Here is a 27,936-nt window from a genome sequence, read left to right as displayed (position 1 = left end):
CTGAGCTTTACCAGTATTCCTCTGCAAAATGAACCTAATAAAAGCCCATTGAGGAAAAGGCTCTTGGCCCTTCTCCTTTGAGACATCCACCACCTTTCCTCCCTAAGTAGACCATGTCTTGGTAGACTTACTGTCATCTGTGGCAGCTGGGGGAGCCCTGTGGGCAGACCCCTCCACAGTAAATGTTTAAATGACTATTAGTATAACATTCTATCAGTCAATGGCAACTCATTAAACTCATATATAAGGTATATAATTATACAACCTACTGTACAGTCATATAGTGATAGAGTAATTATGTTGGATGTGGGATGTGAGGACATTTTAATATGTATCTTATAAAGCACGATGCCCATGGTGGCCTTTAACTGCCCAGTGGCATCTCGGGTGTCAGCCCTGGAGGGTGTGTTCTGTCTGGCACTTCAGATCACTTCATGAGAAGCTCTTCTCCAGCAGGAGAGAAGGGGCCAGGCTCCTGCTGTGTCATCTCACTCCTCAAGGACTTTAGCTCTGAGGACCAGAAAGTTAACAGGAAGAACTTGCATTCTGCCATTCTGAGACAGTGAGGCAGCAGCAGAAACTTTGCATTCCCCTCTTTTGATGTTTCTGGCCAAAGGGCAGGGAGGGCTTCAGCCCAGCCTGGAGGGCAGAAGAAACTTCAGGGTCCATCCTTTGTGAGGAGACAGTACAGCTGGCCCAGGGGGACTGGAGTTACACTTGGAACTTGTCCCAGTGTGTCCCTGCAGAACCCAAGCTGGGGTTTGGCCAAGAAGGAGAGAGCCACAGTGGGGAGAAGCCTCTGAGAGCTGAGCCCAAGAGCCTGGCTTCTGAGACAGGAGGCTGCCCCTGCTCATACTACCCCTCCTCTTGGGTACAGAAGGATGGCAGGAAGTCACAGCCAGAGTTCGGGAGCCTTACTGTACCCCACACTCCCCAGATAAAGTCCCTCCCATCTCCTTTTTACTGGCTGCTCCTGGGGCCACAGTGAGGGCTCAGTACTTTCTCCATGATGACTGGTCTCTCTCTGGGTCCCTGTCCTCCTGTCCTGATCCTGACCCAGCAGGGAGTCCCCTGCAGCACTCACTGGGCTACACAGGCCTCTTTCTTCACTAAGTGGGTGCTCAGGACTTGGTGGGGTCCAGTGCAGCTAAATGTAATGGAGGTCCCCTCTGAGGCCCTAAGAGCTGGAGGCCTTTGCCTGCCCCACAGGGAACCTCCTACCTCAAGGGTCTCCCCACAGCTCTGGAGGGCTGTTCCTTTCCCAGCCTTCCCTTGGCCCAGCCTGGAACCCACTCTCCCTGGCTACCCAGCCTGAGAACTCAGGGACTCCTGGTCTGAGATCCACCTCCCTTCTCAAGTGCCAGGGCCCAAGTCCAACAACTAGGCTCTGTAGGCAACAAGGGTTCCCACTGGTTGTACAATCATCCTCCTCATCTGCAGTGTTGACCTCGTTCCTCCCCTGCTCCAGAACCTTCATTGGTTCCTGTCTACACAGTTCAGTTGCAACTTTTCTGTCCTGCCATCAAAGCCCCCTGAGCTGACTCTGCCCATGTCTCCAGCTTCCTCTCCTGTCTCACCCCTGCACTCTCCTGCAGCCCAGCCACCTGTATATCCCCAGACAGCCCTGACTCCACATGGCCAGGATGCCCTGCAGTCTGCTGTCTGGAAGACTCCTGCTGTCCCACCCTCAGCCACTCCTCCCTGGCACACCCATGCCTGCCAGTTAGCTCCCCCTTCATGAGAGCCCTCCAGGATTGCTCCTCTGTTCCTCTCTGTCTGTGCCATGGTTTCTCTGACCACTGCTTGATTCTACAATGCTCAAAGGTGTCAATGGTGTATCAATGTCACTAATGACTGGAGACAAAAGGATGAACAAAACTTGGTCCTGCCCCTCCGAATGCCCATGCTGGTGGGGGACTGGGAGGGATGGAGATGGATGTAGTTGTGGCTAGTGCATGGGGCAGACTTCACACACAACCATGTAGCCACCTGGAGGAGGGTCCCCCTGACTCCTTCTTTTCTCTGAGTGATGTGGGAAAGAGTTCACAAAGGAGGATGTATTTGAGGTGGCTCCTAAAGAATGAGTTGTCATTTGAGGTGAAGAAAGTGGAGAAGGGTCTCCAAGATAATATATAAGAACTTTAGAATATTTTTCCATTTATTCCCACCTGATATCAATGTTATCATTTTAAATATTTTAACATATCATTCAACTCCATGAAGCATTATTCAAATTTATTTGCAGAGGCAGTGCTCCTTTGCACTTCCCAGGTGCATATTGGCTTTCCTTGCCTTTCAGACCTTCCATCTGCATTTACTTTCCTTCCTCCAAAGTCCTCACTTCAGAAGTGTCTTGTCCTGCTGGTGACAAGTTTTCATAATTTTCTTATTCTGTAAATGTCTTGATTTATCTTCGTTCTTTACAGATATTTTGCTGAGTACAGAATTACATGGAGGACTCCCACTCTGGGGCATAGTCCACAGGGGACCTCATCTGAGTGCACCTACTTCTGGAAGAAAGAGGCAGACTTCTCAGAGGTCAGTCTGTTCAACAAATGGGACCCCAGGACCTTCTGTATGGTCAGCAAAGACAGCTGCAGGGACTTCCCCAGAGGATGGCTTCATCTCCGTTTTGGGGTGTGGTGATGCCACCCCTTGTCACAATGTGTTCCCGAGGCACACAGGTAATGGGGCTAGCTGGTTGACACATGGTAATGGAACCAACACCAAAACTCAGATCCCCTTGATCATGAACTCCATAAAACTGTCTTCCAACCACGCTCGGTGTGGAAGGCTGGACGTGAGCCTCATGGTGGCTTCAGTGAGGAGGGGCAGTTGTCACAAAAACTTACATATGAACTTCTTGGTGAATTTGAGAGACAAGATGATGGCATTCACCTAGTGACATTGTGTGTGACAGAATTAAAGGACTGTGAGGGATGAAACCACTTTCAATAATTTATGGCAGTGCTGTCAACACTAAAACTGCACAGGTTTACAGAGCCTCCTTCCAAGAACCTGGTCCAGGAGTAGAGCTGCACCCTGTGCTTGTGTTAACAGGAGGACCAGTAATTAGGATTCTCTCTGCAAAAGCAGAACAAATTCGTGTAAGACTGTATCCCTGGATGCCACCTCTGACAAGGGAAGTCGGGAGTTAAAGATTTTAGCTGTAGTTATAGTTGATAAGTGTAAGTGATGAATGCATGTGGAAAGCTATTGTCCCAGGAACTCGAATACATGACCTTCACGACTCCAGGAGGTCAGCAAGCAATTCAGCCTTTGTACCCCAGGGGGCCTGCAAGTGGGTCAGGATGGTATGTGAGCCATTGTGTTCCAGGGAAGGAATGTGGTGATCCAGACAAAGAGTTGTTGACCAGCAGATAAGGAAATACTAGGAAAATTGCTGTCAGACTGCAACTCTGAACTGATGAACATTTTCCCAGCCCCCTTAACTCCCCCTTTCTTCTCCTTATAAAAAGGTCAGCTTGAGATGAAATGTTAAGTGGGTTTTTAGAGTACATATCCTAGGGTCTTCTCAGATCTCTGGCATCTGAATAAAGTGCTCATGAAGATCCAATCCTTGCTGTCATCAGTGTGGCTCAGTTGGTTGGTCCTTGTCCTTCAAAGCAAAAGGTTTGGTTTGTGATCAGGGCACATGCCTGGGTGGGTTTGGTCCCAGTTTGGAGTGTGTTTGAGAGGCAACTGATTGATGTTTCTCTTTCACATTGATATTTCTCTCCCTCCTTTCCCCTTTTGTTGAGATTTCAGGCCCCCCCACCACCACTTGTTCAACATATTTGATCTATCTTGATTTTTTTAATACTGATCTCCATCAAACACCATATTTCCTGAATATAAAGCTGTGCTCATAGAAAGAGGAAGAAGAAGAAGAAGATGACGACGACGAAGAAGAAGAAGAAGAAGAAGAAGAAGGGGAAGAAGAAGAAGGTGAAGGAGGAGGAGGAGAAGGAGGAGGAGGAGGAGGGGAAGGGGAGGAGGGAAAGGGGAAGGGGAAGAAGAAGGTGGAGAAGAAGGGAAAGAGGAGGAGGAGGAGAAAGTAGGAGAGGAGAGTGGGATGGGGAGGGAGATGGGGAGGAGAAGAAGGAGGCTGTGCAAAAAGATCTTTTCTCCAGGAAGCTAAAAATAGGAATTACGAAAGAAGTCAGCTTTTGGGCATGACAGAGACCATTGGTGGGTGTTGGACAGAATATGAATTTGAAATCTACATCCATAGAGTCTTAGTGACTTTCAAATGACTTCTAAAATAATCTTATTTTGGCAAAAAAAAATTTACATGAGTTAGCTGGGTTTTTTTAGCACCTTTCCATTGTGGCTTTCCAAACAATGCTGACTGTCATTTGCTCTTTAAAGAAAATCTAAATAAAGTGCCCGCCCATAAAGAGCCAATCCTTGCTGTGATCAGTGTGGCTTGGTTGGTCCTTGTCCTTCAAAGCAAAAGGTTTGATTTGTGATCAGGGCACATGCCTGGGTTGTGGGTTTGGTCCCAGTTTGGAGTGTGTTTGAGAGGCAGAGATCTGAGAAGACGCTAGGATATGTACTCTAAAAACCCACTTAACATTTCATCTCAAGCTGACCTTTTTATAAGGAGAAGAAAGGGGGGGGGAGTTAAGGGGGGCTGGGAAAATGTTCATCAGTTCAGAGTTGCAGTCTGACAGCAATTTTCCTAGTATTTCCTTATCTGCTGGTCAACAACTCTTTGTCTGGATCACCACATTCCTTCCCTGGAACACAATGGCTCACATACCATCCTGACCCACTTGCAGGCCCCTTTAGCCCCTCCTTTGCTACATTTAGAATAGTCTCTTTAACTATACTGTTGTGAAGATTCTCCATGGGGCATCCATCTTGGATTTCTTTTTTATTCATCCTGTTGTGTTTTGTGATTAGGAATAATCTCTTAAGATTATTGAATATAGAAAGGGTGGATATTGTCCAAAAAACATCATCTAAGACTTGCAAAAAGGCAAAAGAGATTTCTTGGTGCCCTCTTGGTATTGACTAGCAGATACTCCAAGGATTATCTGACTTTATAGGGGTGTACTCCTTTAAATGACCTTTCATGGGCTAGGATGTGTTACAGCTCTGCAGGTGTAGCTGTGAAGGTGTAGAAAACTGATAGCTATGCAAACGATTCCTGCCCACAGTAATCCACATGATTCATATTCATTACAATGCAAATGTTCAGTAGAAAACATAAATTTCTGTAAGTCAACTTCTTTCTTGAGCCAATCCTAACATCTTACTGGTTCCTTCATGAGTTAATGAGATCAGTGAAATTTTTGACATCTGTTCACTTAGGAAAAATTGTAAAGAAAACATTCATAAATCCATTTGAATTGCATTTATTACACTGTTATTCTAGTCAGTTCATCACAAGAAATTGGAGAGAATATTCTTCAGCAGTAAAACCAAATCAACATAGATACATGTCAAAATCTATTGTTGAGTTATTGAATGAAGTTACAGAAGAATACATACTGAATAATTCAATTTTAAAAATTATGAAAATTGCCCTGGCTGGCATAGCTCAGTGGATTGAGTGCAGGCTGTGAACCAGGCATTGCAGGTTCCATTCCCAGTCAGGGCACATGCCTAGGTCACAGGCCATGGCCCCCAGCGACTACACGTTGATGTTTCTCTCTCTTTCTCTCTCCCTTCCCTCTCTAAAAATAAATAAATCTTTTTAAAAATTATGAGAATAAACAATAAATTATTTAAGAAGTATATCTTCAAACATTTTAATTAAAGCAATGAAAAATTATGAAACCTGAAATATAGACACTAAAATGTTAACAGTACTTATCTCCAGGTCCACGGTAATGAATGAGTGTCATTTTCTTCTTTTTGTTTGCCTCTGACTTTTGCAGTAAAGAAAGCAAATAATAAACTAAAAAAAGATATAACCTATTCGATGTATGTAACAGACAAAGAATTAATACCCAAAATACATATAACAAACTACAAATCAAGAAAAGGCAAACAATGTCTTATATTACTGAGCACATTATTTGTTATTCACCATGATCAATGCTTTTCATTATTATCTTACTTAATCTTTCCAACAACTCTGCAGTGCATAGTATTTTCTCTCCATTACCAGATGAGAAAACTGCAACACAGAGAAATGATGTAACTTCCTCATCACCACTGAGCTAGTAAAGGGTAGGTAGAGATGGGATTACAACACAGAAGTCTGTCTAAGGATGATAAATAGTGGTGGATGGACACTTGACTATTGTGTGTTCACCAACACACAATACAGTGTACAGGTGATATATTATAGACTTGTACACACACCTGAAACCTGTATAATTTTGTTAACCAGTGTCACCCCCAATAAATTCAAGAACTGAAAAAAAAAGAGCACAGAAGTCTGACTACACTCAAATCACAATACTATCAACAATCTCATGAAAAGATGTTAAATTCACCACCAAGTAGAAAATTACTAATGAAACAAAAAGCAATGTTGCCACTTTCCATCTATGCAACAGATAAATAAGAACATTAAGATGTTTGAGATACATGAACAGCATCAAGTGTTGATGGGAATGAAAGGTGTAGAGGGTAGAACTACTTGGAGGAACAACTTAGGAGTATCTGGCAGATTTAAATACTTTCGTTTTATAATGTGCAAAGTCCACATATCCATCAATCCTGGAAAAATACTTCTATACAGAGAAATGTCCACAGACATCATTGCAGAATTATTTAAATAGTGAAGAATTGGGAATAAATGAATGCTCAATAGCAGATAAGTGAAATGTGGTATATTTAATGCCTGTCAAAGGGAACCCACTGGGCCTATAATTCTCAAGTAGGTAGATGTCAGAAATAGGATGTTGACACCATGCTAGCATTAAAACATTAAATTTATACTAGAGCAATTCTATATATTGTTCATCTGTATGATTGTGTGTGGTAAAAACTGAAAAATACACTGGATAAACTTCAGTTTAATCAGTTTTTGATTCAGGGGAGTTGAGAGTATTCAAAGAACATTTCTATTTTCTCTGTAATGATTTAATCCTTTAAAAGACTAAATACAGCAGAATATTAATAAGTGTTCATTTTGGATGGGAAAATGGAGTCTGTTATATTATTTTCTATAATCTCTATGTGTCTGTCTCTTCTGTGGAGAGAGTGATATATGCATACAGATATGTATATAATGATATACGGGTATATATATAAACACATATATTTTTATTTTATGAAATATATATTTATTTTCTCAAAATCAAAGTGAAATTTAAAATGTAAAACCAGGACATAGCCAGTTTCACAACTTGAGTCCAGACCAGATTAATTATTAGCTATACTGTTATATAGCTATTTCTAAAATTATTGTAGCTTAGACTTTAGAGCATCTAATGCAAAGGGCAATGCTAAATACTATTTGTAAGTGCATGGCTGTCTTTCTGCATAACCTACATACTCTTTATGTCATTTCCATCCCTAAATCCTTTACACTGTGGAAAAGAACAGGTACATGTCAAACATTTGGCTGTGATGACATTGCACTGACATGAACTTACAAAGGAGAAGGAAGAACTCAGGAAAAGCAATAAAGCAATGACCTTGAGCCATATAGCAGGATATAGTTTTTACAGTAAAATTCCTTTGCTTTCATTACTTAAGTGAGTCATTGGGTGGTAGCAGCTGAGAATTCTCCAACCAATGGGGAGACCTTCAGTTTAGGGGTGGCCACACCCTCTCTCACTGGCTCACAACCCCAGGAAGACTCAGGTTGATGCAAACTGATGTGTTTTTATGAAACCACATGAGACCCGTCAAGTCTGTTCAAGACTCATGACAACTCTGAAACATCCTAGGTCACTGAGCTTTCCCTCTGCCACCAAATACCTTCAGAAAGACCCCCTTTACATCCTTGTTCCACAAGCTGTAGATGATGGGGTAGAGGAAGGCAGAGACAACGTTGTAGAACAGGGCTAACTTCTTGTCCCACTCTGGGTCAAACCAGGAGCCAGGCCTCATTTACATGATCATGGCCGGCCCATAGAACACGGTGACCACAGTGACATGGGGAATACAGGTGTAGAAGGACTTGGACCTCCCCTGGGATGAGCAGATCCTCAAGATGGATGCAAAGATGTGGACATAAGAGGCCAGGATGAGGGACAGTGGCACCAAAAGCAGGATGAAACTCAAGACAAAATTCAACTGGTCATTGAAGGAGGTGTCTGCACAGGCCAGCTTCAGGACAGCAGGGACCTCACAGAAGAAGTGGTTTATCTTGTAGGGACCACAATAAGGCAGACACATGGTGAAGAAAGTGTAGATAAGAGCCCCAGCTATGCTGATGAGCCAATAGACTGTGACCATCTTGATACAAATGGCACGGCTCATGAGTAGGGTATAGTGGAGGGGGAAGCAAATGGCCACATACCTGTCGTAGGCCATAATGGCATAGAGGACACACTCAGCAATACCCAGGACCAAGAAAATGAACATCTGGGCTACACAAGCTCCCCAGGAGATCATCCTCCTTGGACACATCATATTAACCAACATCTGGGGCACAGTGGTGGTGACATAGCTCATGTCCACCAAGGAGAGGATGCTGAGGAAGAAGTACATGGGTGTGTGGAGGTGTGAATCCAGGTAGATCAGGGTAATGATGAGTCCATTGCCCAAAAGGGTGAGGGCATTGATTTAGAGGAGGAGGAAGAAAGTGAACAAGGACATTCTGACCTGAGACTCACTGGAGAAGCCAAGGAGAAGGAACTCAGACACAGAGCTGTGGTTCTTGCCAAGGCTCTGCATGGTGATCTGCTTATTGAAGACAAACAGGACTTCCTTGATCTGTCCTTGGCCTTGTGGGAGAGAGGACACAATTGACAGAAGCTGAGTCACACACACAGCACCTTGCACAGAAAGTTGCAAAGATGTGGACAAACCTTTGTTGAGTTGAATGAATATGGAAGGAAGCTAGGGCAGCTCTGGCACTGGGGAGTAAGTCAGGAGATCTGGAGTGACACCTGTAATAGAATATAGGCTATCTGATGGCCCACAGGCCCTTTTCTGGACACTATTCTCACCCAGAGAAGGCAAGGCATCTGGTAGCCATGTTTGTAACAGGGCACCCAGCCAACCCCAGGCCCCTGTCAAATTGTACCAAGATTGTACACTTATCCCAAACACACTCCTGCTGAGGATTTAAAATGGTGACACTGAAAGCCTGTGTGAGTGGGCTGTGGGTTCTTGAGATGTCTCAAGCCAGAACTGGTGCAGTGATAACTCAAAATCCCAGGGGAGCTGAAGCTGTAGAGAAAAAAGGGGAAGGCATTGCATCAATGACAGAGGAGCAGACAGGCTGGGAAGTAGAGAAGAGACCTCACAACCCTGAGCAGCAGAGAGGGTGAATGCTCCCCAACTTACTACCTGCAGCTCTTCCTGAATGTCCCACAGTTGTCACACACCCGGCTATGTGACCTTGGGCAAGTCCCTTCACCACCATTGCCTTCAGTCTCCGGATCCATTACATTGAGGTGAAACATCTGTGGCACAGAGTAATAGTGAGGAGCATATGACATACAGTTTGTCAAGACATTTATATATATATATAATATATTATATATTATATATATTTATATAATATATTATATATTATATATATATTTATATATATATTTATATATATATATAAAGGGGGAAAGTATAAGTGGAATAAGTCTGGAAATCAGAAGAGCAGGGCTCTGGTTCCGACCCTGCCCTGACTTTGCTGTGCACCTTGGGTAACTCTATGGGTAACCCTCTGTGAACTTGACAGCTCCATTTTGAACTGAAGCTGTTGGACTTGACCACTCCAAATGACCCTCCTGCCTCTGCTATTCTTTGATGCCAAGCTGGACTCCTATGATCACACCAGTTGCCATGGGCACCTGGGGAGCTGAGCTATCTGCTGATCAGGATTGTGTTGGTGGGAGACTTGTTTTGGAGATGGAGATGTGAGACCAGAGCATAGGAAAATACAGAGAGTGCAGATTTAGGTCAACACACCTGAGTCTTCCAGCCTTTTTACCTACTCCCCAGTCACTTAGCCTCTCAGAGTCTGGTGTTTGCCATCTGTAATACCTCCTCCATAGTGGAGAGTGTATAAAAAACTGGTGGTTTATGAAAAGTCCTCAGTAGTGGTAGCAATTTGGGCAATGGAAGGATGAGTGGAAGGAAGAGTGGAAGAAAGGGAGAGGAACTATTGTGGCATTTTCTGAGGTTCCAAAGGACACGGTTAAATACATGACTTTGGGGAGTGGTTGCCTCAGGATGATGGCATAGGTCTAGAACATGGAAAAGTTTTCTGAGACTGTATGGACAAAAGAAGGTAGTGTGATATTTTTGTGCTGAGCATTAGAGAACATCAATAGTTGGATGAAGGAGAAAAATGCCCCAGAACAGAAATGCTTGTGAAGGGAAGAGGAGAACTAGGGATGCTCACATTCCTAGACATTAAGAGGAGAGACTTTGAAAAAATCAGTGCTGGTCAGCAGTGCAAATGGCAAACCCTGGCCAGATGATAAGGGCTGCTCATAGCCTCCCATCCACCAGTTCACACCCCCAACCTGCACATTTTCAGTGGCCTCCCTCCCTGGTGCACCCATCAGCAGGTACTGTTTCATCTCTCATGCCCTTCCCATGCCTCCTTAGACTGGAATTGAAGGCATTTCTAACAACTTTTCAAGTCTGTGGGACTCCCCAGGACCTCTGAGACTGTTGAGCCATGATGCTAACAGCACAATCACAGAAAGATCCCAGTCTGGGTATCGGGGCTGGCCTCCCCTCTGAGTGGAAGACCTTCTAAGCTGCCTGACTCTCTCAGTATCTGCCACTCAGTATCTCCACCTCCCTTCTTTTAAGGATTTATCTGCTCAAACACCTTCCATAATTCCTCCACTTCTGCACATCCCAGTGTCTTCAAGGCGTGCAGCTTGGGGTTCCCTCCTTACCCACCTGCCCATTCTTGTAGATGTTATGTGTTACTATCCCAGCCATGTGGTAGGCAGAGGCTGTCTGGTTTAGATCTCTCCATAGGATCTAGTAAAGATCTGCAGATTGCTTGTGGAGCTATGGTCCAGGGCTAGTTTTCTCTGCTGTAGACACCCTTGAAAAAACATTTAAGTCAAAATCTCGCACCAGGAAAATGCCATATTTATACACCCACCCTCCTCTCTCCACCTGCCCTGACCTCACTCTCCCTTCTCAGCCTCTCTAATTCTAGTAGAGAAGAAGGGAGCAGATGCCTCAACAGGGGGCCCTGCAGGTGTGGGAGGCGCTCCTGAGAAATGTATGTGCAATTATGGAAAAGGTGCTGGAGATCCCACTCCTGTTCAGTGACGGCAGATGCACCCTTCTCCCCTCTCCCAGTGAGTGAGAGAGACTAGGGTGGGGGTCCTTTGTCCATTCTTGGGGAGGCCAGGTAAGAAAATTCCCCCAGCCCTTCCCTCAGTTCCACCTACAAATGACCAGCACCCTGTTTTCCTTGAGTCACTTCCTTTACTCCTACGGCAGCATCAGCCTGGTTTCTGGTGGTCTTGGACAATGCAGTGGAAAGCAGCACACCCCTGCTCCTTAGCACAGTGGCCCTGCAGGGGAGATGTGTTCCTCTCCTAAGAGTGGCCCTGGAAGAAGGGTTTTCCAGCGGGCAGACCAGGTATCCTCTTCTGTCAGAATGGGGTTGGAGAGTGGATTTCTAATCCCTAAAAAGCCCTGAGGATTCCCTGTCCATGCTGCTAAATGCAGCACAGTGCCTCTGGGAAGATGAAAGGCATAGCCATGAAATTAATGTCCCCAAGATATTTCAGGCATGGCCCTTAGAGCAAATGAGCTGGGCATCCTTGTGAAGTTTTCATTTGGGGAATGAAGTTTCTTCCCACTGTGACTAGAGGAAGGAGGAGTCCTATGTCTGAGCTGCCATCTCTGTGTGACATAGTGATAATACTAAGATGTACTTCGTTTCCTTTCAAAGCACTTGTGTGTGTATTTGTGTCCTTAAGTATTTTATCCAAAGCTGTACACTGAGTCCGTAAAACTAAGGCCTGACTCTAGATGATATAAATGCTACCAGCACTTACTAGTGGCCTCAGAACTACCATTTATGGAAACCTATTATCCAAGGTCACACACCTCATTGTGGTACAAACGCTGCCAAACCTATCACTACAGCAGTAACTACCTACTATTGAGCAATTACTCATATCAGATGCTATGCCAGGCACTACTCATAATGTAATTAACTTCACAACAAGGTCAGTAAAGAATCTGATGGATCAGGAGGCACAGAGTGTTTCAGAGAATTAAGTGGCTCTTTCATACCACTTAACAATGGATTGTGTCATCTGAATTTGAACCTAGATCTGTTAGGTCACAAATCACTCTACTGTAGCATATCTGTGGCCAAGGTGTAGTATGGTTTATAGGGTGGGGACAATCAGTATAAGGAATGTCTATAAGGCTGGGTGTAGGAGCCATGTGGACAAATGGACAGGTGGGCAGATGTACAGGTATCCTCTGACCCATTTGGAGGACATTCTCCTCAACAAAGTATTACCTTGAGTTCTTCTGGAATTCGAAGAGAGAAAGGCAGGAGACTGGCTCAGCCTCATTAACTCCTGCTGGGCAGAGCTCACAGGGTAGAGCCTGCCTCATGGGTGGGAGGCACTGGCCCACTGAGAGAGACAGTCCAGTCCAGTAAGGAAGAATTTAATCTCTGAAGGTGTGGTCACAAAGGTCAAATTCAGGGTAAGGTGAAGTTCACTGGGAGATTTAAGGCCCATGGGAGAAGTGTTTACCTTGGTAGAGGTCAGTGATAAGAAATCTAGGTCAAGTGATACTTATGGGTCAAAGGGTGTCTGTGTGCAGGAATAGAGCTTGGACCACTAGATGGGCCCTGAGGGGAAGAACTGGATGAGTGCTAGTAACTGAGACAGGTCTTGGAAACAGGAAGTCATCTTAAAGGACAGGTGCTCAAGGCAAAGTCCAAAGAAGTCCTGTTAGTGTAGCAGGAGTATGAAGTTGAATGAGCCAGCAGCAGAGCAGGACTGGGTGCTGTTCCAGAGCATGACACTGTGACTGCTCAGGTCCCTGGAGATGTAGCACATTCACTCAGACAACTCAGATTTTCAGGTGTGACAAGTATAAGCCACAGTGTAGACCCACCTGTGGGGAGACAGTGGGACAGCCAAGAATGGAATTGGCTAGGGTGATCTCATATCCTACTTCTCATGGAACTGTTCTGCTTTGTTCCTGTTGCAGATTAATTAACTCCTGTAATTATTTTAAACACTCCCCTTCACTCTCAAAATGTATCTGAGTTTGAACATTATATGGTCTTCTGGTAATGGGGGCTGTGAGCTGGGTTACTACCTGACCAGGACAGCCCTACCCAGGGCACAGGAAGTAGATGTTGCACAGTCTAATCATGGACTTTGATGTGTTTTCTCTCTTGACCCTCTGTTGGTTCTCTGCATCTTTCCTTTCCCCAGGCTTAGGTTCTGAAACCCTCAAGACACAGAGCCAGTGCTGGTTTGGTAATGCAGAAAAGAAAAACAAGAGGCCAGACAGACTGGTGGTTGAATGCTCATTCTAACTACCTCCTCTCTCTATGACCTCAGCAAATGACTTTCCCTCTCTGAGCCTAATTTTCATACTTAGAACAGAAAACAATGCTTTGAAGGTGAAGAAGGTGTATGTGAGGTGCTTAGCACAGGTCCTGCTGTCTATGGTGGAAGGCGGCTCAATCAATGGTAGGCTCTATACTGACAGGAATAAGTGAGCAGTGTTTAGGGTCAGTCTAGTTCTCCTCTGGGATGGGGAGGGAGAGAGAACACTGTATAGCAGAGACTGGAGTCCCGATGCCTGGATCCACAGTGGAGGGCTCCTTCCCAGCCACACATGTCTCAGGCAAGTGAGAGGGAACATCCTAAAAAAGGTTGGCCCTCTGAATGTGGCATCCTTGGGATCTGAAGCAGAAATTTCATGTTCAGGAGGAAACTGCACATCTATAAATAAATAAAGAGGGTAAGAGAGTGTACTAGGGTTCCCTTTTTCACACATCCTCTCCAACACTTGTGTGTTGATTTGTTTATGATGGCCATTTTGACCCGTGTGAGGTGGTATCTCATTGTGGTTTTAATTTGCATGTCTCTAATGGCTAGTGATGCTGAGCATCTTTTCATATATCTATGGGTCCTCTGTATGTCCTCCTTGGAGAAGTGTCTGTTCAAGTCTTTTGCCCATTTTTTTAATTCAGTGGTTTGTCTTCCTGGAGTGTAGTCATCTGAGTTCTTTACATATTATGGAGATCAAACCCTTGTGCGAGGTATCATTGACAAATATGTTTTTCGGTATAGTTGGTTCTCTTTTCATTTTAATGCTGTTTTCTTTAGCCATGCAGAAGCCTTTTAATTTGATGAGGTCCCATGTGTTGATTATTTCCTTTATGTCCCTTGCCTTAGGGGACATATCAGTGAAGATGTTGCTGGGTGAAATGTCTGAGACTTTCCTGCTGATGTTTTCCTCTAGGATTTCTATGGTATCACAATTTATATTTAAGTCTTTTATCCACCTTAAGTTGGTTTTTGTGTATGGTGTAAGTTGGTGATCCAGGTTCATTTATTTTTTTGCATGTAGCTGTCCATATCTCCCAACACCATTTGTTGAAGGCGCTATTTTTACTCCATTTTATGCTTCTTCTTTCTTTGTCAAATATTAGTTGACTATAGGGACTTGGGTTTTTTTTCTGGGCTCTCCATTCTGTTCCATTGGTCTATGTGTCTCTTTTTATGCCAGTACCAGGCTGTTTTGATTACAGTGGCCTTGTAATACAGTTTGATATCACTTATTGTGATCCCTCCTGCTTTGTTCTTCTTTCTCAAAATTGCTGCAGCTCTTCAGGGTTGTTTATGGCTCCATATAAATTTCTGAAATGTTTCTTTTATATCAGTGCAATATGTCATTGGTACTTTAATAGGGATTGCATTAAATCTATGAATCACTTTGTGTAGTATGGCCATTTTGATGATGTTAATTCTTGCAATCCATGAGCATGATACATGCTTCTATTTGTTTGTGGCTTTTTAAATTTCTTTCTTCAGTGTTGTATAGTTTTCTGAGTACAGGTCTTTTACCTCTTTGGCTAGGTTTATTCCTAGCTACTTTATTTTCCTTGTTGCTATAGCAAATGGGAATTTTTTCCCTGATTTCTGTTTCTGATATTTCATTGTTGGTGTACAAAAATGCTTTTGATTTCTGAGTATTGACTTTGTATCCAGCTGTTTTGCCAAATTCACTTATTAGGTTGAGTAGTTTTTTGGTGGAGCCTATAGGATTTTCTATGTACACTATCACGTCATCTTCAAACAATGACAATTTTACTTCCTTCTTTGCAATTTGGATGCCTTTTATTTCTTTTTCTTGTCCAATGGCTGTGGCTAGGACTTCCAGTACTATGTTGAATAGCAGTGATGAAAACAGGCATCTTTGTCTTGTTCCTGATCTTAGTGGGAAAGCTTTAAGTTTTTTCCCATTGAGTATGATGTTGACTGTAGGTCTCTTGTATACGGCCTTTATTATGCTGAGGAATGCTCCCTCTATTCCCACTTTGCTGAGTGTTTTTATCATAAACATATGCTGTACCTTATCAAATGATTTTCCACATCTATTGATATGATCATGTGATTTTTTCTTTCATTTTGTTTATATGGTGTATTATGTTTATTGATTTGTGAATATTGTTCCATCCTTGCATCCTTGGGAAGAATCCCACTTGACCATGGTGTATGATATTTTTAACATATTGCTGGATGCAGTTTGCCAATATTTTGTTGAGGATTTTAGCATCTATGTTCACTAGCAATATTGGCCTGAAGTTTTCTTTCTTTGTTTTGTCTTTATCTGGTTTTGGGATTAGAATGATGCTGGCTTCATAAAAAGAGTTTGGGAGTCTTCCATCTTCTTGAATTTTTTGGAATCATCTGTGAAGGATGGGGGTTAGCTCTCCCTTCAATGCTTTGTAGAATTCTACTGTGAAACCATATGGTCCAGGGCTTTTGTGTGTCAAGAGCTTTTTGATTACAGCTTCAATTTCATCAGCTGTTATTGGTCTGTTCAGGATTTCTGCTTCTTCTTCATTGAGTTTTGGAAGATTACATTTTTCTAGAAATTTTTGCATTTCACCTAGGGTTTCAAATTTCTTGGCATATAGTTCTTTGTAGTAATTTCTTACAATCCTTTGCATTTATGTGGTATCAGTTGTAATTTCTCCTCTTTCATTTCTGATTGTGTTTATCTGGGTCCTCTCTCTTTTCTTCTTGATGAACCTACTTAAAGGCTTGTTGATTTTGTTTATCTTTTCAAAGAATCAGGTCCTGGATTCATTGATCTTTATAATTGTGCTTTTAGTCTCTATGTCACTGAATTCTGCTCAGATCTTGGTAATTTCCTTCCTTCTACTTGCTCTGGTCTGTCATTGTTGTTGTTCCTTGAGTTCTTGTAGGCATAGAGTTAGGTTGTTTATTTGAAATGTTTCTGTCTTTCTTAGGTAGGCCTGTATTGCTGTGAATTTCCCTCTCAGAACTGACTTCACTGTGTCCCGTAAGTTTAGGGTTGTTGTGAGTTCATTTTCATTTGCTTCCAGAAACTTTTTGATTTCTTCCCTAATCTCATTCTTGACCCATTTATTGGTTAATAGCATGCTATTCAATCTCCATGAGTTTGAGTGTTTTGGGTTTTTTTCCTTGAGGTTGGTTTCTAGTTTCAGTCCCTTGTGGTCAGAGAAAATGCTTGATATGATTTCAATTTTCTTGAATTTGTTGAGGTTTGTTTTGTGTCCTATCATGTGGTCTATCTTTGCAAATGTTCCATGTGCATTTGAAAAGAATGTGTATTTAGCTTCTTTGGGATGAAAGGCTCCACATATGTCAGTTAAGTCCACTTTATCTAGGGCATTGTCCAATGCCACAATACCTTAGTTGATATTTTGTTTGGATATCTTTCCATTTTTCACAGTGTTTTGATAGTAGGTGTTAAAATCCCATACTATAATTGAGTTGCTGTCAATATCTTTCTTGAAGTCCTCTAAGATTTTCTTCATGTGTTTGGGTGCTCCTATGTTAGGTGCATATCTATTTACAATGTTTATGTCTTCTTGATGGATTCTTCCCTTGAGTATTATGAAGTGACCTTCTGGGTCTCTTTTTATGGCTCTATTTTTGAAGTCTATTTTGTGTGATGTCAGTACTGCTACCCTGGCTTTTTTTCCCTGTTCACTAGCTTGGAATATTTGTTTCCAGCCCTTCACTTTCTGTATCTGTAGGTCTTTTGTTTTGAGGTGACTCTCTCATAGGCAGCATATGTGTGGGTTATGTTTTGTTATCCACTCAGCTATTCTGTGTCTTTTGATTGGGGCATTTAATCTTTTTATGTTTAAGGTTATTATTGATAGGTACTTACTCATTGCCATTTTTTCAAACCTCTGTTCCTCTCTCTTTCACTGGTTTTCTTCCTGTTCTTAAAGGAAACCCTTTATCATCTCTTGCAGAGCTGATTTGGAGGAGATATATTCTTTGAGGCTTCTTTTGTCTTAGAAGCTCCTTATTTGGCCTTTCACATTAATTGAGAGCCTTGCTGGATAAAGTAGTCTTGGTTGCAGGCCTCTGGTTCTCATTACTTGAAATACTTCTTGCCATTCCCTTCTGGCTTAGAGTGTTTTCATTGAGAAGTCAACTGCTGGTCTTATCAGGGCTCCCTTGTATGTTACATCCTGTTTCTCCCTTGCTGCCTGTAAGATTCTCTCCTTGTCTTGAACTTTTGCCATTTTAATTTATGATTTGTCTTGCAGTGGGCCTCCTTGGGTTCCTCTTGAATGGGACTCTCTGTGTTTCCTGGATTTGTGTGACTTTTTCTCTCATCAAATTAGGGAAGTTTTCCACCATTACTTTTTCAAACAGGTTTTCCATCCTATGCTCTTCTTTTCTCCTAGTATCCCTATTAAATGGATATTATTACATTTTATGTTGTCCTGCATTTCCCTTAACCTCTCTTCATTCTTTCTGAGCCTCTATTCCTTTTTTGCTCATTCTGGGTGTTTTTCTCTACCTTGTTCTCCAGCTCACTGATCCAATCCTCTGTTTCATCTAGGCTGTTTTTGATTCCTTCTATTGTGTTCTTCACTTCAGAAATTGTATTCTTCATTTCTGCTTGGCTCTTGTTGGCAGTTTCTATTTCCTGTTTCATGTTGATGTAGTTTTCAGTGAGTTCATGTAGTTTCCCTGTAGTTTTTGGTAATTCTCTGTGAGCTCATTGAGCTTCTTTATAACCATTGCTTTGAACTCAATATCTTATAGTTGAATTGCCTCTATTTCATTTAGCATTCTTTCTGAGGCTTCCTCCTTTCCTTTCACGTGGGGACTGTTTCTTTGTGTTCCATTGTTTGCAAGACTCTTCTTGTCAGCCTCTGCTTCTGAAATTGATCTGTTCTGACTCCCTGGGTTCATGGTAAGAACTTCTATGGTAGAAGACCTGCGAGATTCAGTGATGCAGTCTTTTTGATCTCCTGAGGTCGCTGGTCTTGGGCTGTCATTTATGTTGGTTCTCTGTATATCTTAGGGTTTTGATTGTTGTTGGGTCTTTCTTTGGTGGGTCCCTCCCTCCAGCTGGTTTAGTGATGGTCACTCCACCCACCACCTCTTGTATTCTGTTCTGCAGGTGTGGGAAGGTTGTGTTGAAACTGGTTGTTTCCTCTGTACAAGGTTTTGAGGATTCTCTCTTGCTCTTGTTCAGTTGTTTGTTCTGAGGAATTTCTCCATCATTTAGTTGTATTTCCAGATAGGTTCTAGGTTGAGTTAGTGTGGCTTCCACTCCTTTCTTCACCTTCTTTTGTTTTTATCTGTTGGTGGTTCCATTGTTGTTGGGTTTCCTCTTCCAACAGGTATCCTGGTGTTCACAGCTTCCACCTACTCATCTGATTTTTAATATCCTCTACAAATTTTGGTCTCCAATCTTCACATATGCTGGGGCACTGCTCTCTGTTCACTCTGTTCCTCAGAAGATCAGCTAGGTGTTTCCCCTGTGTGCAGGTGGAAGTGGACTTCACTCCCACCTATCTCACTGCCATCTGTCACTTGTATGAGGTGCCATGAGAGGGCAAGATGTCCCAGTGTCCATTTCATGGCATGGTGTAGGGCTCTGGGAGCGCTGGCACCTCGCTCAGATGGCCAGCCATTCTCCCTCAGTTTCTTAAACTGTAAAATTTGGACAATACTGGGAACTTCACATAATTGTTCTGAGGATTAAGGGAGGTGAAGTATTTAAACACATGACACCATGGACATAGCATGTGTTCAAGAAGTAGGAAAAGTCATCACCTTGATCATTATCATCACCACCCTCTGAGGTTAAACAGCTGGGAAGTGGTCCAGGTGTGACTGGAGCCCAGACTGTGTCCCTCTGAAGCCTGTTTTCATCCCAACAGGCTTCTCTGCTTCTCAGCTCAGTTTATGTTCACCTAAGAGTTGCACCTGCTATATTAACCTTTCATATATAGAATTGGATTCAGTTTTTAATTTTTTTTTGAGAACTTTTGCATTTGAGTGCATGAGGGACATGGGTCTACAGTTTCCTTTGCTCGTAATATCTGCATTTTATATGTCAGAGGGGTGCAGGCCTCCCTGAATGAGCTGGGATGTATTCCCTCTGCCTACATTTTTAGGGAAGTTAGTACAGACTTGCAAAGCAGTTCTTCTTCATAGGATTGCTGGAATTCACAAGTCAGTCCATCTAGATCTGGAGGTTTCTCTTTTCAAATATTTTAGTTTTATTATCTTACAGCTGTTCCAATTTTCCCCCTTTGCTCTCCTTTACCCAGCCCACCCCCTAGAGTTTTCTTTGTGAAAAGGTTCTAATTCCACATTCAGTTTGAAAATAAATATATGACTAATCAAATAACCTCTTTCTTTTAAAGCAATGTCTGTTAATGCATTTGAATGTTTTATCTAGTTATCTGATTTTTTGGAATAAAGTTATTTATAAAATCCCTCTATTATCCTTCTGAGAGCCCCACCACCCCCATCATCTGGTGGTTTCCTCACACACATGCACCACCAATCTGTACTCAGTGTGGACCTGAGCAGACCTTCTCCAATGGAACTGAGCAGCCCCCTGAGAGGCCTGGAGAGGGCTCTCTCACTCTGTGAAGTTCTTCTCTCCAGTGTTTTGCTCTGTGCATGTCAGCCCTTTTGGCCTCTGTCAACATGGGCTGCTGAAACAGAATACCATAGACTGGGTGGTTTAAACAACAACCTTTTATTTCACACAGTTTTGGAGGTTGGAAGACTGAGATGAGCATAAAAAGCTTATCAGAATATCAAGTTTTTGAAAAGACAGAAGACTTAATCCATTAGGATTGTCCTGTCTAAAACAGAAAGCCCAACTAACAGTGGTTTAGATATGCAGACATTAATGTTTTTCACATCACAAGTACTCTTGACACAAGCAGCTACTTGGGTCAACTCACAGCTGGATTATTTTGGTAAGAGAACCCCTGTGCTCTCTGCACTGTTCTCCTCACAGTCTCAAAATGGCTTGCTCAATTCCAGCCATGACATCTGTATTCATGCTGAGAGAAAGGGGACTTGGGAAAAGAGGTTGTATCACAGTCACTCTCTCCCTTTGTTAAGAAAATAAATATTTTCATAAAAACTCTTCAGCTGAGGTTTCATTTTGTCTCATGGAACAGGCCCAGATTCCACAACTTGCTTAGCTGGAAGGTATTCTGGGTAAGAGAGACATGGAAGTGTCATTTGGACTCAGATGGTTCAGTATCACTGGCCCCCAAACAAAAGTTGTTGGCAAGAACAGGGTCTTATCATCAAAAAAGTGGGAAGTAAATAGTCACTCAACTAGTATGTGTCACATTAAAATTGTATGTAAAGTATAACATCAGTGAGGTGAGGGAATGCATGACTTTCATTTAGGTATAGAAAAAATTAGAGAGAAATGGAACAAAGTTTGCTTTGTTGTATGGAAGGAACTACAGAGTAACTACATTCTTCTTCCTTCCTTCCTATCTTTACAAATTTTCTCTGATGAACATGGATTACTTCACTTAGACAACATGGCAGGTTCTATCAGGAATTGCCCTGTGTATCAAAGAACCCACAGTAGAATGGCCTCCAGGCTGCAAGTCAGGGTGCTCTGTGTCTCTCAGACTCTACCACCCTGAACTTGAGGTAGAGGCCTCACGAACAACTAGACTCCCAGAAAGGCTGCAGTCCAACTTGAGGGGATCAGAAAAGTTGAGGGGGGCCCATCCCCAGGCTACAGACTTGGGTGGTGCTAGCTTTTCACCACCCCCACCACAAACAGAGTGTGTTGGAGGCACTTTACAGCCAGGCAGATCTAGACTGAAATCTCAGCTGCCTCAGGAGCTGTGTGACCTTGAACAAGTCTTTTTAATCTCTGCACATCAGTCTCACATATAAAGTGGAAATAATGTGGTTCTTCCACAGAGTAGTTGGAGAATTAAATGACTTGATGCCTGTGCTGGGCACATAGAAGGTGCACAATAAATGTTGGTCCCTATTCCCATTTCCTATCTTATCCCTGGAAGAATGTGTATTTAACCAAAGCCCCAGAAGAGCCCACTGCCCTCAAAAGTTATGCTCTTGGGTCTAAATGTGTAAGCCACCACCTCTCCCTCCACAGCAGCTCTATTCTTCCTGCCTGAGAGGCTGACCACCTCTGTTCTGTCCTGTGCTTGATTGTGTACTAGGTTCAGCACTGGTCAGAAGCATAGGCTGTGTGGTCAGGCAAAAGCGTGTTCAGGATCCTAGCTCTGCACAGCCTGCTTAAGGCTCCAAGCTTCCATTTCTATATCTATAAAATAGGGATAAATAACCCAAGTCTCTATGGTCAATTAATATTTGACAAAGTGGGGAGAAGCATAAAATGGATTAAAAATAGCCTCTTCAACAAATGGTGTTGGGAGATCTAGATAGCTACTTGCAGCAAAATGAAACTCGACTACCAACTTACACCATGCACAAGAACCAACTTAAGGTGGATAAAAGACTTAAATATAAGTCATGATACCATAAAAGTCCTAGAGGAAAACATCAGCAGGAAAATCTCAGACATTCCACACAGCAATATCTTCAGTGATATGTCCCCTAAAGCAAGGGACATAAAGGAAATAATCAACACATTGGACCTCATCAAATTAAAAGGTTTCTGCATGGCTAAAGAAAACAACATTAAAATGAAAAAAGCAACCGCTATATGGGAAAACATATTTGCCAATGATACCTTGTACAAGGGTTTGATCTCCATAATATATAAAGAACTCACATGATCCACTACAGGAAGACAAACAACCCACTTAAAAAATGGGCAAAAGACTTGAACAGACACTTCTCCAAGGAGGACATACAGAGGGCCCAGAGACATATGAAAAGGTGCTCAGCATGACTAGCCATCAGAGAGATGCAGTTTAAAACCACAAAAAGACACCAGGTCATACCAGTGAGAATGGTCATCATAAACAAATCAACACACAAGAGTTAGAGACTATGTGGAGAAAATAGAACCCTAGTGCACTGTTGGTGGGAATGCAGACTGGTGCAACCACTGTGGAAACAGTATGGAATTTCCTCAGAAAACTAAAAATAGAACTACCTTTTGACTTGGCAATTGTACTACTGGGACTATATCCTAAGGACCCTGAAACACCAATCCAAAAGAACCTATTCACCCCAATGTTTATAGCAGCACGATTTATGATAGCCAAGTGCTGGAAGCAACCTAATTGCTCATCAGTAAATAAATGGATCAAAAATCTACAGGGCATTTTATGCAATGGAAATCTATGCAGCAGAGAGAAAGAAGGAGCGCCTATCCTTTGTGACAGTGTGGATGGAACTGGAGAGCATGATGCTAAGTGAAATAAGCCAGGCGGTAAAGGACAAATACCATATGATCTCACCTTTAATTGGAACCTAATCAACAAAAGAAAAAAGCAAGCAGAATATAACCAGAGACATTGAAATTAAGGACAATCTGGCAGTAATCAGAGAGGAGGTGGGAGGGGATAATGGTGGGAAGAGAGGAAGGGTTTTCAGGAACATCTATAAAGGACACATGATCAAAACCAAGAGGGATGGAAGCAAAAGAGGGAAGTGGGTTTAGCTGGGATGGCGGGTGGAGTGGTGGGGAGGGAGTAAACGTGGACAACTGTAATTGAACAATAGAATAATTATTAAACAATAAAATGAAATAGGGATAATAATGCTATAAGGATTTAGTATAAATATTTGGTCTATAATGATTATTCAAAATAAAACAAACAAGTCCAATAGTAAGTATTGTTATGACATGGGGAAACCAGCCCCATTTTATAGTGAGGAAGCTGAGGCTCTGGGAAGCTGTGACTTCACCAGGTTGCAGTGACTGTGTGTCTGTCTTATGACACGTGGCTGGGTCCCCTGTGCACAGTTGCTTCCCCAGAGGTTGCTCTTGCTGAACAAAGGGTGGGGCTTTCCCTCTGCTGCTAGGAGGAGGTGCCTGCTGGGGCTGCAGCCTGGCATTAAAGATACTGGATGAGGGGGGTCCAGCCTGGGCAAGATGGATGGGAGCAGGGCATGAGGGCTTATCAGGAAGAGACTCGGCGACTCAGATAACCCCACATACTCTCATGAGGAAAAGTAGGCAGGTGATGGCTAGTGCTTTGTAACACAGCCTGGGGATTCTGGGGGAGAGAAGAGAGTGTGGTTAGAGATGGAAGGGTAAAGACGCAGATATGGGGCAGAAGATTGCTTGAGGGTATACCATTAGTATCAGAAGAGATCTGTACTTGCTTTTGTTAGCTTAGTACAAGAAATGCTGGAAAGGGAAGACCAGGTTTGAGTGCAGGGCTGGGGCAGGTTCCTAGTCTGAAGCAGCCTCTGTCTACAGGGCTTAGAGAGCTTGTACTTTCAGGCATCCATGTAAAGTGTGCTCTGGTAGGAGTGGGTGAGTAAAGGTGGCAGCTTCCCAGCCCACCCACCAGGTGCCTCTGAGGGCTAACAGCTGCTCAGTGGAGGTCAGCTCCAGGCTCCTCTCGGACCCGAGGATTCTGTCTTCAGTTTCCAGCCCTTTCCAGGCTAGTGGCACTCTTTCCTGCCTCTCTGGTCCTCTGTGTCTCCTTGTCTGCCCATCTGTGTATGTTGATTCTTCCTGCTGTGACTCTGTGTCTCTATTCTGCCCAGTCTGTGTCTCTGGTCTCTGTTCTAGTGCATCTTTGCTGCTCATAGATGGGGATCTGCCACTTCAGACTCTGGTTACACATGCTCTGTCTTTCTCTCAGGATCTCCAGATCCTCTGGATTTTTGTGGCTCACCTCATCAACCCCCAGCCCGGCAGTCCTCAGGGCCTCAGAGGAGGGTAGCCCTGGATACCCTCATGCCCAGAGCCAGAGCTCTCTCCTCTTCATGGGCAGCACTGAGGGTTCCAGGGGCTGTGGGACAAGGCAGAGGGGGACATGGGGAAGAGCTAGCTCTGGCAGCACCTGCCTGGTCTTTGACCCTCCCCTCATGCAGCTTGCTGGGAAGAAGAAGGCCATAGTGCAGAGGGCAGGGGGAACATGAGGCTTCAGGGAAGGTAAGCATATGCCAGTGTCTCTCTGAATAGAATGGGCACCAGCAGACTGGCATCACTGTCCCCTTGCACCTGCTTGATCAAGTTGCCTGCCCCGGCTCCATTCACATTGGATTTTGGCCATGATTTCAGATTCTCCTTCTCCTGCTCTTTCATTTCAGATTATACCCTGGAGGAGGCAGGAAATGAGAGAGAAAGTGAGCAAGTAAGTGGTGGGGGAAGAAGGAGGACCTGTTTTCAGGCAGGCCAGTCCAACCACATTCTTTTCATGGATGCTCAGTGTCACCTGGTGGTTATGAGCACAGGCTCTGCAGTTGGCTGTGGGTGTGTCCCTGGGCAGGTTGTGTCACTGCTTTCCTTATCTGTAAAATGGGCACAGCAGTAATGCCCACCTCATGGTGGCTCTGTGCAGGGTGCATGTTCAGCCTGCAGGCATTCTTGTACAGCTTCCCCTGTCTCCTCTGACAGGTGTCTGTTCTGATTGGAAGGTGCCCACAATTATTGTTCAGTCTTTCAACTATCACCCCAGTTATGGGAATCAAATAAAATAATGCATATAAAGCACATGTCATTGTGCTTGGCCAGAGTAAGCTGTTACAGCAATATAATATGTTAAATTATTAAAGTAATTATATTATTAGATAGAATTATATAATATTATTATGGAATTGATGAATTTCTGTATTATTGAAAATAATATTTTCTATTATTACTTATCAGCTTGGATAGGAGTAGAAAGAAATGCTAGAGAGACTCACTGTACTTGGTGCCAACTCTCTGAATCCTCTTCCCTCAACCAGCTTGTGCCCTGATTTCTCCAGGGGCCTCCAGATCTCCAGACACATGTAATTTTCTCCAGATATTTGAGGAACAGGAAGCAAAATTGCAGGGAGACAGACAATGTCTATACTCCTTTCTTTCTCCTTTCTCCTGGCCTGTAGCTCATTGAGTAAGCATTTGTTGGGTCTTACTGTGTGCCAGGCTCTATATAAAGTAATGGGAAATAATAAAATTGTGTATGCTGAAACCATGCTACTCGGGGGGAATGTGTTGGACCTGTGTCCAACATTAACAATCCAAGTTAATGTGGGCCTGCTGTCTTGAGCTAAGACAAAGTCCAAGGAGCTGACCAGCTGGTAGCCTAGAGTCTGGGTCCCAGTCTCAACTCTGCGATGAACTCCCATGGTGACCCAGGATCCATCTTCTTCCTACATCTCCTCTCTGTATGTGGCCCCTTGGGTCAGTATAATGCTTTCTGTATCAGCCCTTGCATTAGCCAAAGATTTCTCTAAAGTGTCTGACCTGCCCTGGAGTCTGATGACCAAAACTGGGTCTGGCTTTAAGGAGCTAAGTCAGGGTATTGTTCTAACTCTCTTAGACTTTTCCCTTTAGGTAAAAGAGATGTTACAGGATTGCAGTGGCCCCATCCAATTTTTGTTTTAGAAAGTGTGCTCAGCAAACCAGTGCATAAAATGGGCAGAGCAAGGATCCAGCTGGAAGACTGACATGAAATCCAAATGAGGGAGAGATATCAGTGTCTGACTAAACAGTGGCAGTGGAATTGGAAGGGGATGGAGAAGGGTGTGAGAGGCACTGTGGGGGTGGTGGCAATGGAACCTGGGGACAGATAGGAAGTAGGGAAATGAGAAAAGAGATGAGGAAATTTTCCCAAGTTTCTGACTGGCATGACTGCCTGATCTTAGAGATGCCATCAATTTCTGCCAACCCAAGATTTTTTGCTCTCATGATTTCCCTTTCCCTTTTGAGAATCAAGGCTAGAAAACATTTAGGTAAATTGTGGATTCAGATTGGTTGAGTTCTGGTTAGATATGGTTTTGCTGTTCATGGGAAACCTTACTGCAGCTGCAGAATGAGTGAGATTCAATTTCTTCCACATATTTCCTGAGCCTCAGCTTCTCCATCCATGAGATGGAGACAATGTCCACCCTGTACTTCTCACAGAGCCCTCACAAGACTCAGTGAGAGAATGAATGTCAAGGTACCTTGTAGAGTACTGGCCAAAAGTTGATTTCCATATTTTTTAGGCCAAATGGAGACACAGAGGCCAGGCTCACCATGGTGGGTAATGAGGTTGCCCATTGTTTTCCTTCACATGTGGTCTCTCTGGTTTCTAGCCCTGAGAGTCAGGAAATTTCTTCCTAGTAAAGAATGTTTTACTCTCAGAAGTGTTGGGGGAAGGATGATAGGGACCCAGGAGTTCAGGGAGCCCAAGTTTCTCACTAGAGGTCCTGGTTGCAGAACAGCATCCTTGGACACATGTTGCTGCTTTATAGAGAGTTTGTTCCACTTGCCCTCAGCCTTCACATGTGGTTCATTCAGGTTACATATCCATTAACACCAGACTCGTAAAGAGCAAGCCCATCCATTGGCTGTATGTAAAAAAATGAAAAGTTACAAGTGGCAGCATGTTTTCTGATCCTTGACCCCCAGGTAGGAGACTCTCACATCTTTGAAATTATTCTTCTCAAGAAGAATGTGACTTGCAAGGTAGGTGATTGTATTTCTGTTCTATGGGTGAGGAATCTGAGGTCTGAAAAGTGTGCTAATAGCACAAGGTGATATAGCAGGTGAAACCAGAGCCAGGACTCCAGCAGAACCTACTTTCTCCAAACCCCATGCCCTTCTATGCTGCCATGTGCTTCCTCTCCCTTCAAGACCACCTGGCCCAAACACCACTTTACTTTATGCAGAAATGAAGGTCAGCCTAGGGAGACAATGCAACCTACAAAGGCCCTTTGGTGAAAAGTAGGAATTTACTAAAAACGGTTATCTGCCAGCTAGCTGAAAGTTGTGGGGTAATCTCTGAGAAGGTTCTAGACAAATACCTGGCATAGACGAGGTTCAAAGTGTGTTTAGTCCTTTGGCCAAAGTCAAGAAATCATCTGGTGTATTAAATGTAAATACATGTTTGCCTAGCCAACTGACTCACTTGGTTGGAGCATTGTCCCATGCACCAAAAGGTCCTGCATTCTCTGCCCATTAGGGCACATTCCTAGGTTGCAGGTTTGATCCCCAGTTCAGGGCATGTATGGGAGGCAACCAATCGATGTTTTTCACCAAAATGTTTCTCTGTCTCTCTCTCTCTCTCTTTCAAATCAAGAAATATACCCTCATGTGAAGGTTAAAAAATAATAAGTAAATATAGGCACGAATTCTTGTGAAGATTCATTCGTGCTGTTGCAAAGGAGAACAAGCAGACTGCAGAACAAGTAGGTTGGGTCACAAAAATTGGTGCCAGGAGGAGAAATA

At 43.3% G+C, this 27,936-nt stretch overlaps 2 pseudogenes; one reads left to right on the top strand and one right to left on the bottom strand.

Moving 5' to 3' along the window:
• Positions 1-348: 348 nt before the first annotated feature.
• On the top strand, positions 349-3,158 carry LOC123832086 (annotated as a pseudogene).
• A 4,699-nt stretch (positions 3,159-7,857) lies between these two features.
• Positions 7,858-8,808, bottom strand: LOC123832195 (annotated as a pseudogene).
• Positions 8,809-27,936: the final 19,128 nt, after the last annotated feature.

The sequence above is a fragment of the Phyllostomus hastatus genome, unplaced genomic scaffold (genome assembly GCF_019186645.2).
Source record: "Phyllostomus hastatus isolate PE091 unplaced genomic scaffold, TTU_PhHast_1.1 phas_scaffold_182, whole genome shotgun sequence".
Lineage (NCBI taxonomy): Eukaryota > Metazoa > Chordata > Mammalia > Chiroptera > Phyllostomidae > Phyllostomus > Phyllostomus hastatus.
The sequence above is the reverse complement of the archived record's forward strand: the minus strand, read 5'-3'. Positions and strand labels throughout refer to the sequence as shown.